Source organism: Perca fluviatilis, chromosome 10 (genome assembly GCF_010015445.1).
Source record: "Perca fluviatilis chromosome 10, GENO_Pfluv_1.0, whole genome shotgun sequence".
NCBI lineage: Eukaryota > Metazoa > Chordata > Actinopteri > Perciformes > Percidae > Perca > Perca fluviatilis.
Genome location: NC_053121.1, coordinates 24,284,014 through 24,296,194, shown reverse-complemented (window position 1 = coordinate 24,296,194; position 12,181 = coordinate 24,284,014).

Sequence of the window (12,181 nt, the reverse complement as noted above, 5' to 3'; positions counted from 1 at the left end):
CTAATGAATGACTTCTGAGATGAGGTACTGCTGTGAGGAGGTCACGGGGGGGCTTCAGAATTACATTATTGTTAATGATAATAAAAAGAACAATCTGTGCTGAACCTCTTGGATGTCTTCTCTTCTCTCCCCATATGGAATGATTGTTTTATCTGCTATTGTTTTGAAAAGCTTTACATGTTTGAAATGAAGTCCATGCAATTAAAATGCACAGTAAATATGGTTTTGTGTTTTTTTATTATGCAGACATTTTTATTGACAAAAAAGGCTGATAAAAGGTATACAGTGGTGCACCATCTGGGTTACAAAGTAAACCACCAAGCACAACATCAGGCACCTCTTAGCAACATGGTGCAGCATGATAAAGATATATTCCCTACGGTAACATTTTAAGTGCACAACGAATGCAAAGAATGATCAAAATGCAAACACAAGTTTTAACTTTGACAAGGGTTATGCAGGAGTCGGGTTTTATGTTGATGTGACTTCAACTTTTACTGACAAAAGGTTACAGGAGTTCTCAGCTTTTGGTCCAACTCTATTCAATTTAAATTAAAGCAATAAGGTGGAATATCTTTATTCAAACAAAGCTGTCGCAGCATGCATTTGATATATGCTTATGTTTACACCAACACTAATAAGCACTGCATTTTCACAACTCATTGCAATGGAAAAACACATTGAAAGAGCTTTAGAAAAAGTTTTGAGCTGAAAACATAAACATATTCCACATAATAATGCACTTCGTAGCTCTGGACAACTATGAACAAGTTCCATCTTGCTATGCAGGTTTTCAACTCTAGTGCGAGCTGCCATATCAACATCTACTCAACACCAACGTGTTTGCTGGGGTTGTTAACATGGATCTGACATTCACAAGCAGATCATCAGTGACTTTATTTTCCGCCACCACAGAGATGGAGTTGCTGGCTGTCCTTCCTACGTGGAAGGGCAGCGTGGCGTCCCCAGGCTCATTGGCACTGCAGCTGTCACCCACAGGATGGGAAAGTGGCAGGGTCGATGGCTCCACGGCGTGGCTCCTGGCAGCATCTGTCCCTTCCTGGCCCGGTGAAAGGGCAGGGATGGGGAGCCTGGTCTCTCAGTGCATTGATCGAGGGCCAGCCCTCCATTAGCCACCGTCAGAGCTGAAGGTCAGCTAAGGCCAACGGATGGGTCCTGTGTGCGCGTCCTATGGAGTGACTTATTCTCACACCCAAGGAGTGAATCCTTGTCACTTTTGTCTGTACTGCCCCCTACTCCTGGTGGCCACATGACGATGCCTATTCCTCTCAGAATAGTAGACACCTCCCTGATGCGGGCTAAACTCGCTCCAATATTGTTTTTTTGTTTGATGTCAGCCACATTATGCATTATTGTTGCTTTTAGAGATATTACTATCTCCTGCCAAATTAAATGAGCCTTCCTTTTAATTTTCTCAAACAGAAATTGCTTAATAAATGAGCAGGCCCTGATTTGCACTGATGATCACACAGCAACACAATTGCCTCAAATTGCTCACCCAGAGATGGTGCACCACATCATGCTCATCACTAAGTGGCAACTACTGCCTGGTGTGGTTTACATTAATGCATCCAGGCTGTGAAAAGGGGGATAATTGTGGTGCTAAATGCTGTAGAGGCTGACAGGATCCATTTCTTGACTTGTCAAGGGCAGCAGTGATGGAGAGGGTTGTGCCGGGGTCTACACACAGAGGCAGATTATTATTTGCACCAACACCCATGCACACATGTGGGCACATAAGCACACACACACACACACACACACACACACACACACACACACACACACACACACACATAGGCAGACAAACTCAGCCACACTGCACAGAGATGATTGTCTCTTGCCTCTGTCAGGTTGTGCTTTTTCTCTCCAGCCATGGAGACCTCATCCTGGGAAATTGAGCAATTTCTGATTGAAAACAGTGACGGTAATTAGAGCACTCACTATTTGTAAGCACTTGGCATTGCATTAGTATGCAAAGCTGGCAGCCAGCTTATCTTGGGGAAAACGTTTGTTTCCTTAATTGCCCTCTTAGGACAAAAGTGAAGGGGGTGGGTGGGGAGGGAAGAGAGTTAAAATGTTAACGTGCTGCAGTAAGAATGGAGCCTGGTGTGTTGAGGGGATGTGACTCCCTGAACACAGGGGTTAAACTCTACTAATAGGCTGCATACAGCACACATGGGCACACACATGAACACACATACATATACACACAGGCACAGAGTAACAGTGAAGCACTCATACACCCACATATGGGCACACACTTGCGTTGGCACATGGGCACATGGAGGCACAGACAAAAAGACAACTATGATGAGCGCACACATTCCAGGACACACAATTAGGTACAATAAACTTCACTCCACTCTACTGTAAAAATTAGACATGTAAAAATAACCATTCACCAATGAATCAAACAACCCTGTCTTTAAATAAAGAATCCATGAAGGTGAAGAGTGGGAAATGAACTTTATTCTAATGGTTTAATAAATACTGTCTTTCAAATATACGGCACATATCCCAGAATACGCAAAATGATTCATCACCCTCTATCATCCATTGAATGTAAAGCTTTCCCTGCATTTTCCACAGCTTTCACTTCATCTGTATCATTAAACATGTTAAATCTGTAAGCTCATTCCTACATGGCCTCTGTCACACTTATGGTACTTCTCTTACTGTCACTTTTCGAGGGGAGGAAGAGATGAATCTTTCATGTCAAATTCTGCATTATTTTGCTGGAAATCTTCTCCTTATCATGTCTTCACAGTAAGATGCACGTGGAAATCTTAACTGGACCCTGATGGGATCAAAACAGAAATGTTCCCACATGGAAATGTTACTTTAGGATTCAGGTATGCAAAGATGCTATTTCTTTCTTTTTTTTTTTTTTTTTGCACCAGTGACTCATGCTGCATTGTACTTTGAAGTAGTTGCTGAATTACTTTGATTTCCCCTGATTGTTGTACAATGGTATATCTCAGAGGAGCAGATAATGAGACATTCTCATTTTCACAAAACACAGAGGAAATGTTGTATAATTAAGACTTATGCAAAGACAGGTGGGCATATTTACTTTTAATAACCACCTGTGCACATGTATGGAATCAGTTTTCACAATAATGAAAATAACAGAGGGTTTCCTGATTTTTTTTGTTTCACAATTTTTCAGCATCGCTCTTGTTCCTCCACGAAAAAGACAAACTTCGGTGTGAAGCCTTATTCTTTCTGAAAAACTATAATGCAACCATAAATGAAATGGCTTGTTAATCTGCATGTTGAAGACAATTTCACTTAGTTCAAACCTTCCCAATGTAATAAGGAGTGTGATGTGTTTATGTCTGTTTTGTAAAAAAAGAAAAGAAAAGAACAAGAAAAAACATTTAATGAAATATAAGAAACTGTGATGACCCGTTGAAATGTTCTCTTTGAAGAGGTTATCACCACATGTTGAAACTCCTCTGTCGAAGTCTAATCCGTTTACTGACAAACAGACACAAAGACGCAAAATCATTTCACATTAAGCAGAATCAAAGTCAGTCAGCGCGAGCTTCCGGGCGATCTAAAGTGTAATAGAAACTGAATTGAAAAGACAATATGTGGGTGATACATATTTTTTAAAAACTGCAAACGCCAGTGATGCTAAATGTTTGTTTTAATCATAATTATGACTATAGTTTACTCCTTGGACAATGAAAAGTGCCGTAAGAGGTTGATTTCCTAATCGAAATATGACAATTAGCTATAGTTTGGATGAAGTGAATATAATTTACATGAATTAGTGTTTGCCTTGTGTAACAACGGGTCAGTGGTAGACAAAAACAAGAAGATATAACGTAGTTTGATGTCAAGATTGAGCGTCTGGAATACACGTTTGTACAGTTTAGCTTATGTGTTCTAAATAAACATAGTCCGTCATGATGAAAATAAATAGCAGCCAGGTTTAAATTACACACAGCAAATTATTATCAAAATAATAACAAGAACGCAAACGAAATGGCAGACACAAGTAAGGCAAAAACACTTAGGCCTATGTGAAAAAAAGAAAGTTGTCATTTCTACATTTCAGCTGAAGCAAAATGAACAGAAGCCTCGATGCTACAGGTGATGAATAATGACGAAAACATATCGCCCAGAGTGGGGCCTTTAGGCCTGCTGATGTACTTTGGCTACTAAGCTTCCTATAAAAACAAAAATCCGCATTAAGACTATTTTCAAACCAGCTTTACTTTAGTCACTAAAATATTAAAAGGGTCATGATGTTACATATAGGTCAATTCCATATTAATTGGTGCCCGATGAAACAAAGTTTCCTCTTTCTTCTCAGAGATCTGTTGCATCTCATATTCACAATAATGCAGCAGAAAGTGGAGAGAGTAAAAATATAAGTTTTACGAGAGAAACAAGTTGATTAAAAAAAAAAAGATGGGACTGCATGCTTTCTGCAAAGTTTGCAAAAATAAAAGTACAGAATTTTAAAATAACATCAAAATATAGTCTCTTCAAAACCACCTGAAAGGCATGAGGGACAGTTGACAGTGAACATCGCACTTCCTTATTCCTAATTATTTGGATGTATCAAATTATAAAGATTGATATGAAGATAGGATACATTCTGGGGACGTTTTAATTAGCCACGGCTAATAAACCAGTCGTTAAAATTGTCTGGCTTAATTGGTCCAAATACTGCAATTATTAAGAAATATGTGCAAATGTTTATATTTACACCTCGGAATACAGCATGCGCGCACTCACGTGCACACGCGGCGGGTGGGCTCTGAGACTGTGTGGCTGTGGAGGATTGTGCAACATGGTCACATTTCCTGATAAACGTCATGTCACTCAAATCAATCGTTCATGCGTCTGTTGATTATTTTTGATTCGATAATTATCAGTCTGCGGTTCAGCAGTTTGCTAAACAAATTCCAGGCGCCATGTGATGCGTTTAAGACATCAACAGGATGTTTTTCTTCTTCTTTGTGAACTACAACGGAGGGCTCCGACTGAATTCAATGTTTTTTGCATTTTGCCAAACAAAACCTGAACTAACTCAGTGATGAATGCTGTGCAACTTCAAAAGGAGTCCCCATTTAGATCATCTCCGGCTGAAGGTTTGGGAATATAAGACTTCCTTAAAGTTGTTAGGGCCAAAATGGCTTTATGAGAGTTGAATCAGTGTCCGTGTGTACACACCACAACAAAAGCAGAGGCTAATCCACCTAATTCACACAATGCACAGGGCCCTGCTTACATGGGATATACCCACAGAGGGCCTCTGTTTCGTCTCCCATACATTTCAGACCGGACAGAGGTAGCTACTGTTTTTTTCACTCTCTCATATGCGAATGAAAGCAACGTGAATGAGCATATCTGCAAGCAAAGCAGATAGAGTGGCGTTATACAGAAAGAGCATAAATATGAATTAATTTACAAAGAGCCTCAGCATCGTTCACTTATTGCTAATTGTCACCCTTTCACACCCGTTTCATAAAGCCACTGCTCACTAAGATAAATAATTCCAAATATGTCAGAAAGTCTACTCTGCGAAATGTGCAAAGTTTACCTCAGTAGCCTACATTTATTATACTGTGTAACTGTAGGCTAGTTATACTTAAAACAAGACTCGATAGTAACCAATAGGCATATCACAGGTATGACCATCAAATGATTGAGTCCAGGCCTTTTTTATTTTTTATTTACTAAAATAAGGTATAGGCCTAGGCCCTAAGTGAGAGAACTTTCGATGCAGCACCGGAACACATCACACAGACGAACAAGGAAGAATTAACCTAAGGGATTAGGCTTCATGCATTTATAACCAGAATAAGGTGCACTTGTTGTTTTTGAACGCATAGCAGGCTACTGAAGCCAAGACGTTGTTATGAGTCTAATTTGATTGAATTACAAAAGGCATCTAATTTGTACCATATGACTTTAAATGCACCAATAATCTATCCTATATTTAATCCCATTATTTACAGCAGCAAGCCAAGTTTAAGTTACAGGGTACTGTAATATTAACAACATGTTTTTGATCTTTTAACTTTTTTCCATCCCCCTGTTTATGATTTCCACATATAACCTCAAACTACTGCCAATCAGTCTTCCCCACAATCACTTGAATCAGTTTCCACAATGTCGTTTTTAAAATTTTGTTTTTACAAATATAGCCTAATATAAATATATCAATATTAAAAAATATATTCCCATCATTTATTTCTGAGTGGTCTTAGAGTACACACATTTGTGTGGGCAAATCTAGGCTATTTTAACAGATTATACAAGATTTTTTTTTATCTAATTCACTACTAAATAAACACAAAATAATGAAGCACTGCATTTTCCTGCGATTATAAATTCATATTCAAGATGTTTCCGATTTCTTTTCGTTCTCCGTTTTGGAGACTTCTTCAAACTGTCTCTGCGTTTAACACTGAATGCAGCATTGTCTTTTATGTCTTTTCAGCTCAATCACCTATTGACTATTTAGGCAAATTAAGAGTTCTGTCAGCTGCGTCTTTTTTTTATTATTACTTTCATTACAGTCGTAGATTTCCTGTTTATTTGGCTTCGAGCCCTTTATGTCTTCGCCGTCTGTAGGTGCGTTTTACTGTTTCCATAATAGCATTTTTCCAGAAGGGGTAATTACTTTGGCACAGCCAGGTAAATTCCCCCGCTAAATTGAAAAATTGTGCTTTAATCCTCCCTAAATCCCAATTCTCAGGACACGGAGATGTGAGCAGCGGAGGAGTCATGTGGAGCTGCGGTTTCTCTTCAGGTGAGCGACGCGTCGCGGGGAGGATCTCCTCTCACCGTAATAAGCATAAAACAAGATTAGGCTAACAGATCTTTATCACTTAGCGTTTTCCCCCTTACAGAACAGCAACTTCACAATCTCAGCTTCTGATAGAAAATGGTCCATAATGAGCAAGAAATTAATTGTGTTTTTGTTAATGAATAATCAACATCCCTGCATGTTTTCCAGGGGTTTCATACCTTTAAGAAAAGAGCAGGTGACGTTGTTCATGTAAAGGAATCAGAAGAGGCAGTGGTGCTAGGTTCTTGATATCTTTGTTTTAAATGATATTTGAAGAAGAATAGTCTCTTATTCAAAATAAAATCTTTTTCTTCTTATTAACAAAACAAAATCATGATTGATCACAACCAAAATCTAGATACCAGTTTTTATTGCAGGAGTAAAAACTGGCAGAAGTTTCAACATTCCGCTTGTCATGGTGCTGCCTGAATTTACCTTCCTCGTATCTTTAATTTGTAGTCACCAGGAATAAAAGACTGAGTCTCAGCTCTGGCAGCTCCCATGTCACTCTTTGCAGGAGTGGGTGACAGAGAACAGCAGAGGCTGATAGCATGCTAAAATCGCTTCACTAGAGACCCTACATCAAAGTAGACCAAACCTCATATTGAGTGAACTTTTAAGCCAGAAAGACTGTGTGACATCAGAGCACCTAAAATGTGACTGTCATGTTTTTCAAACTTCGCTGAACACAGCCTCAAAGACTTGAGAAGTATTCAACACACACACACACACACACACCACACACACACAAACACACACACACACACACACACACACACACACACACACACACACACACACACACACACACACACACACACACACCTAAGATTAGCAGTCTTTGTCTTACAGGAACCTCAAAGACCAATTAGAATGAGAGATGGGTGTGACGAGTTTGTCAAAAATAAGATGATAGATATCACTTTGGCAGTGAGCAAACATGGCTGGGGATTTCACTCCAGCGTAGTCATTGACAAGGCACTGTCAGAAAATGTGTCATCTTCAGCAGACCTGCCAGTTGACAAGGATGCAGCTTGGGATTGAGACTGATCAATTCCCAAACTGCCAACAAGACATGGCTCTGATAGTATTTTGTGAAGTAAAAAAAGTACTGCTTGCTTGGATACATTGTCAACTTTTTACGTGCATCACAAGCCTGAACTGTCCCAAATCGTCGTGCAGCAAATTTGAGCAAAAAAAAAAAAAAAATCTGTTATATTTATCCATGGTTAACCTTCTGACATTTCTGTTTGGACATACTTACAGAAGTGGCGTATAGTGCACATGTCTGGTTTTGTTGTTTAATGTACACCAATTCAACACGTCTAATACTTGAGCTAGTCTTCGGCCACAATTTCTAAAGTGAAATCCGATACTCAAAGCACTTTCCCCTTCAAAGTAGTTTCCTGTTGTGCTTTGTGACCACAATAGTGTCAATCTTATACTTTCAAAGCCTCATCTCCGTGTCAGCTTTGAGTAGCTGTCTATACATGTCTGCGAATAGAGTCTAAGCTTTGATGGCTGGTCTGAAAGCAGTTGGGAACATTATGAAAAAATCCAAAAAGGAAAAACTATTTCTATTGATTTGGCTGCACGTGAAATTTGACCTGTGGTTTGTGAATTTGCTTTCTTAAGCAAAAAATTGTGTTTGATGGTTACAGAAACTCAGAAACATATAGGTATTAGGCTTAAAAGCATCGTGGGAGATAGAGGAAGGAAATTCCCCATCAACTGCAATTGACAAAAGGTTATCTCTAAATCTATAGATACCAACACTCAAGTTTGGCTCACACTGCATATTAAGCTACTTAGAATGAGCAGCATGTAGTGTCAACATTTGCTGCTGCCAGATGTTAATGTTTGAGTAGGCCTATTTGCTGCTTTTCTTTCTTTGTATAATTTAAAACCAACCAATACCTTTAGCATTTGGAGACAAAACAAGTATCTTTAGATAAAGCCCTCAAATTTGTAATGGGCATTTTCAAAAATCAATTAATGGAAAGAAATCAGCAGATAAAATAAAAAGAATTAATAGTTTTAGCCCAGCCTTCCAAAATAATGCGTAACACAGTATTTCAGTTTGAGATGATTGCCTAAGTATTCAATTTCTACCACCATGAATCATGCATTCTTGTCATCACTGATATAATAGTCAAAGATATGAGGTTTGTGGACATGTTAGAAAAAAAGCTCTTAGTGTTGTTCTAAAAAATAGCCATTTGAAAAGCTGCGTTTGAAGCCATGCCAAGTGATTGGAAATAATCAAATGACAATAATCAGATGAAAAGAGAGGCAATCTCAATAAACTTTGTCATTCAACTATTCAAGGTTCAATCATATCAGAGGTGTTTTGCATAACTATGAGACCCTGGTTCTAATCCTCAAAGGGTTTGGGCGCTACTTGGCTTTGCACTGTAGTCATTCAAGGTTTCAACCCGGTAGGAAATATGGGCTGCCATAGCAACACAAAGATGGCCTCTAAAGGCTTAGCATAATTCTTCCCTAATAGAAAAATAACAGCGGTAAATCCCGTCCTTAGTGAACTGGCTTATTTGACAGAGGCAGACTCCCACCTGTGAAGCACATAGTCACCACACCAATGCGCTAAGACTACGATAAGATGAAAAAGAGCCCATCTCTGGATGGGGATGGGCGGCCTAAGCTCTAGCCAAATTCTTTCTCCTCTCTGTAGCTGAAAACAGCCCACAGTGTGTCTCTGGCTAGCTTTAGGTGTTTAAAGCTAGACAATATGAGCTGCCAAATGAATCATACTCTCTATATAGTACTTAACTTTGAAGTGCTTAAGTCATACTCTGAGAAATTCTTTTTGGCAGGAGGAGATAGCTTATATTGGATCATATCTCAGCCAGTGAATTGTTTTTACTTCCCCTCTCTGGTTTTAATGTTCACAGGATGTTCTAGTAGTAGTAATATGGCATTAGGATGTTGTAAACCTGCCTGTAACCGTTACTCGCCCTTCTGATTGTGATCACAAAATATGTGATCCCCCTCCCTTTACCCCTCCTCCCGCTTTGTTTCCAGGTACCACAGAGATGGATTCTTGTCACTGTGTGAGTTGCATCAGAGTGATGAGCACCGGGGAGAGAATAAATGGAGAGAATAAATTACCGCCACACTTTAGAGTGGAAGGCATGCAAGTATCAGCTGCTACAGCAGTGCATTGCTCTCTGCTTATGGAATCACTAATGAGCGATATCCAGCGATGTTGCAGCCATGGTGATCGAGTTAAAATCAAAGGCTTTATGAAATCCTTACTGTCAAGACGAGCTATACAAATCAAATGACTGCCCAACATGGCTTTCTGTAAGCGGTATATGGTGCTGTTTTGATCTTATGCAAAGGCTAAGATAGAGAGGCAGAGGGAGAGAGAGAGTTGTAATCGAGAAATGCGATGCTTCCTCTGCTGCACACCTGAGTCAGCCATTTTTAGCTCGACTGGATTTCTGTTTATTCACTATTCAACAACTAGAGCCTCATTGTCTGGCTCAGATGCTGCATCTTCCTGTCAGTATCCACTTGTTTTATTCAGCTGCATTTGAATGGTATTTCAGCCTGCCGGGATGAAGTCCTGCTAACCCATTCCTGACTGTGTATAATATCATCATTGTCAGCAATTTTTTCCTGTTTCATGGCATTCAAAAGCATGTAGTCAAGATGACAGAGCAGAACTGAAAGCAAGATTATCATTATATCATGATATCCTCTCTGCTCAGGGCAGAGAAAGCTACATGTTTTTGGCTTGCTGTTAACCTAACAACAATATCGATATAAAAATCACAAAAAGCTAAAAAGATTCAAGGCTTAATATCTTAATTTCATTAAAGATAAATTCTCCCTATCTTAATATATGGCACTTGTGGTTCTGATAACCATGAGGGTGATGTATTAGTACTCTAAATGGATGTTTTTGTCATGCAAATTAACCAGCATTCTTTTCTTATCAATTCATCTTTTTGCTGTTGGGCAAATATGCAAAATTAATATATTAATATTCTATTCTTCCCAATATATTAAGACTTATTCAATGCATTTTCATCAAAAACAATATCTTCGCCCTTTACACCTTGAAATGCTGGCAATGAAAGCCTCTTCACTGGAGCCTGTACATTCCCGCGGCTTGCCTATATTATGGAGTGATACGCAGTGGTGTCTTCCCATTAAATAGGCAATAACATCCATAATGGACATATGTGGGACTGAATCTATTTTATAGTGCAGCCTTAGTGGCTAGGTATGGAGTAATTAAATCAACGCTGTCCAATGAGAGGCCAGAAGGGAATGCCACTGAATGTCTGCCTGTAAGCCTCCTGTTTCAGTCTTACGCCGAGCACCTTCCTACATCAAAGCTTGCTCCACACCATGTCTCAAAGATTCACATCTCCAGGAAAGAATGGCCTCTGCTGAGATATGGGCACCTCTGGCCTCATTTATCGTGCATGGTCCCCTCCCCCTCTCCAGGCCTGAATCCGAGGATAGAGTGGCTATCTGACGAGATCACAGAGAGAGGTGCGGGAACTTAAAGGCAAATAGTTACTGTGCATCCTACCAGGAGTGTTAAAAGGGTTCTATTAAAACACGTTCAATATGCCGGTCAGGGCTTTCAAAGTGCTGCACACCCTCTAGCCCCGGCAAACTCAAAGGGCATCAGTGCACATTCAGTGAGGGGAATCTGGCCCCCATTAATTTAATGAGTCCAGGGTATTAGTATGCCATAGCCAGCTGCAAAGTCTCCATTTTTTCATTTCTAGTGGAGTTTTTAAGGAAAGATCCACCAACTTGGGTGTGACAAAGGAGAGCAGGGAACAAGGTGCGCTCATCTAATCTGAGATCAATTTCTCGCTGTCAGTCCTCAGAGGGCAATTTCCAGTGGTTAAGATGTCTTTGTGCAAGCTGGAAATCCAGATAAAGAATGCAGAGTGGCACTTTTACTGTCACCAAGAGAACTTTGCAGTCTCTTAATCATGATTGCATCCTCAGAAAACAGACACAAAAGTTGTAAAAGAAATAATAATGGGCAGGGGATTGGTGCTCGGAGACATATTTGCATAACATATTTGGAAACATGCTGTGGTCATTATAACACAGTGAGGTTTCTTTTTTTTTCTTGTCTACAGTCACTACACAGTTAATTAGCTTGGTAAACAGTGATGTTGCTTTCTAAAGCTCTAACACCTGACTTAAGAAGAACACACAGCCTGTCACTATACTATGAGCTGACATGCAACTGACAGTCACCTGTAAGAGATTACAGAGACAGTGGAGTTTGCCAGGGCCTGTCAACCAGGAAGTAGCAGCTGCTGGAGCTAATTAAAGGCATAGCAA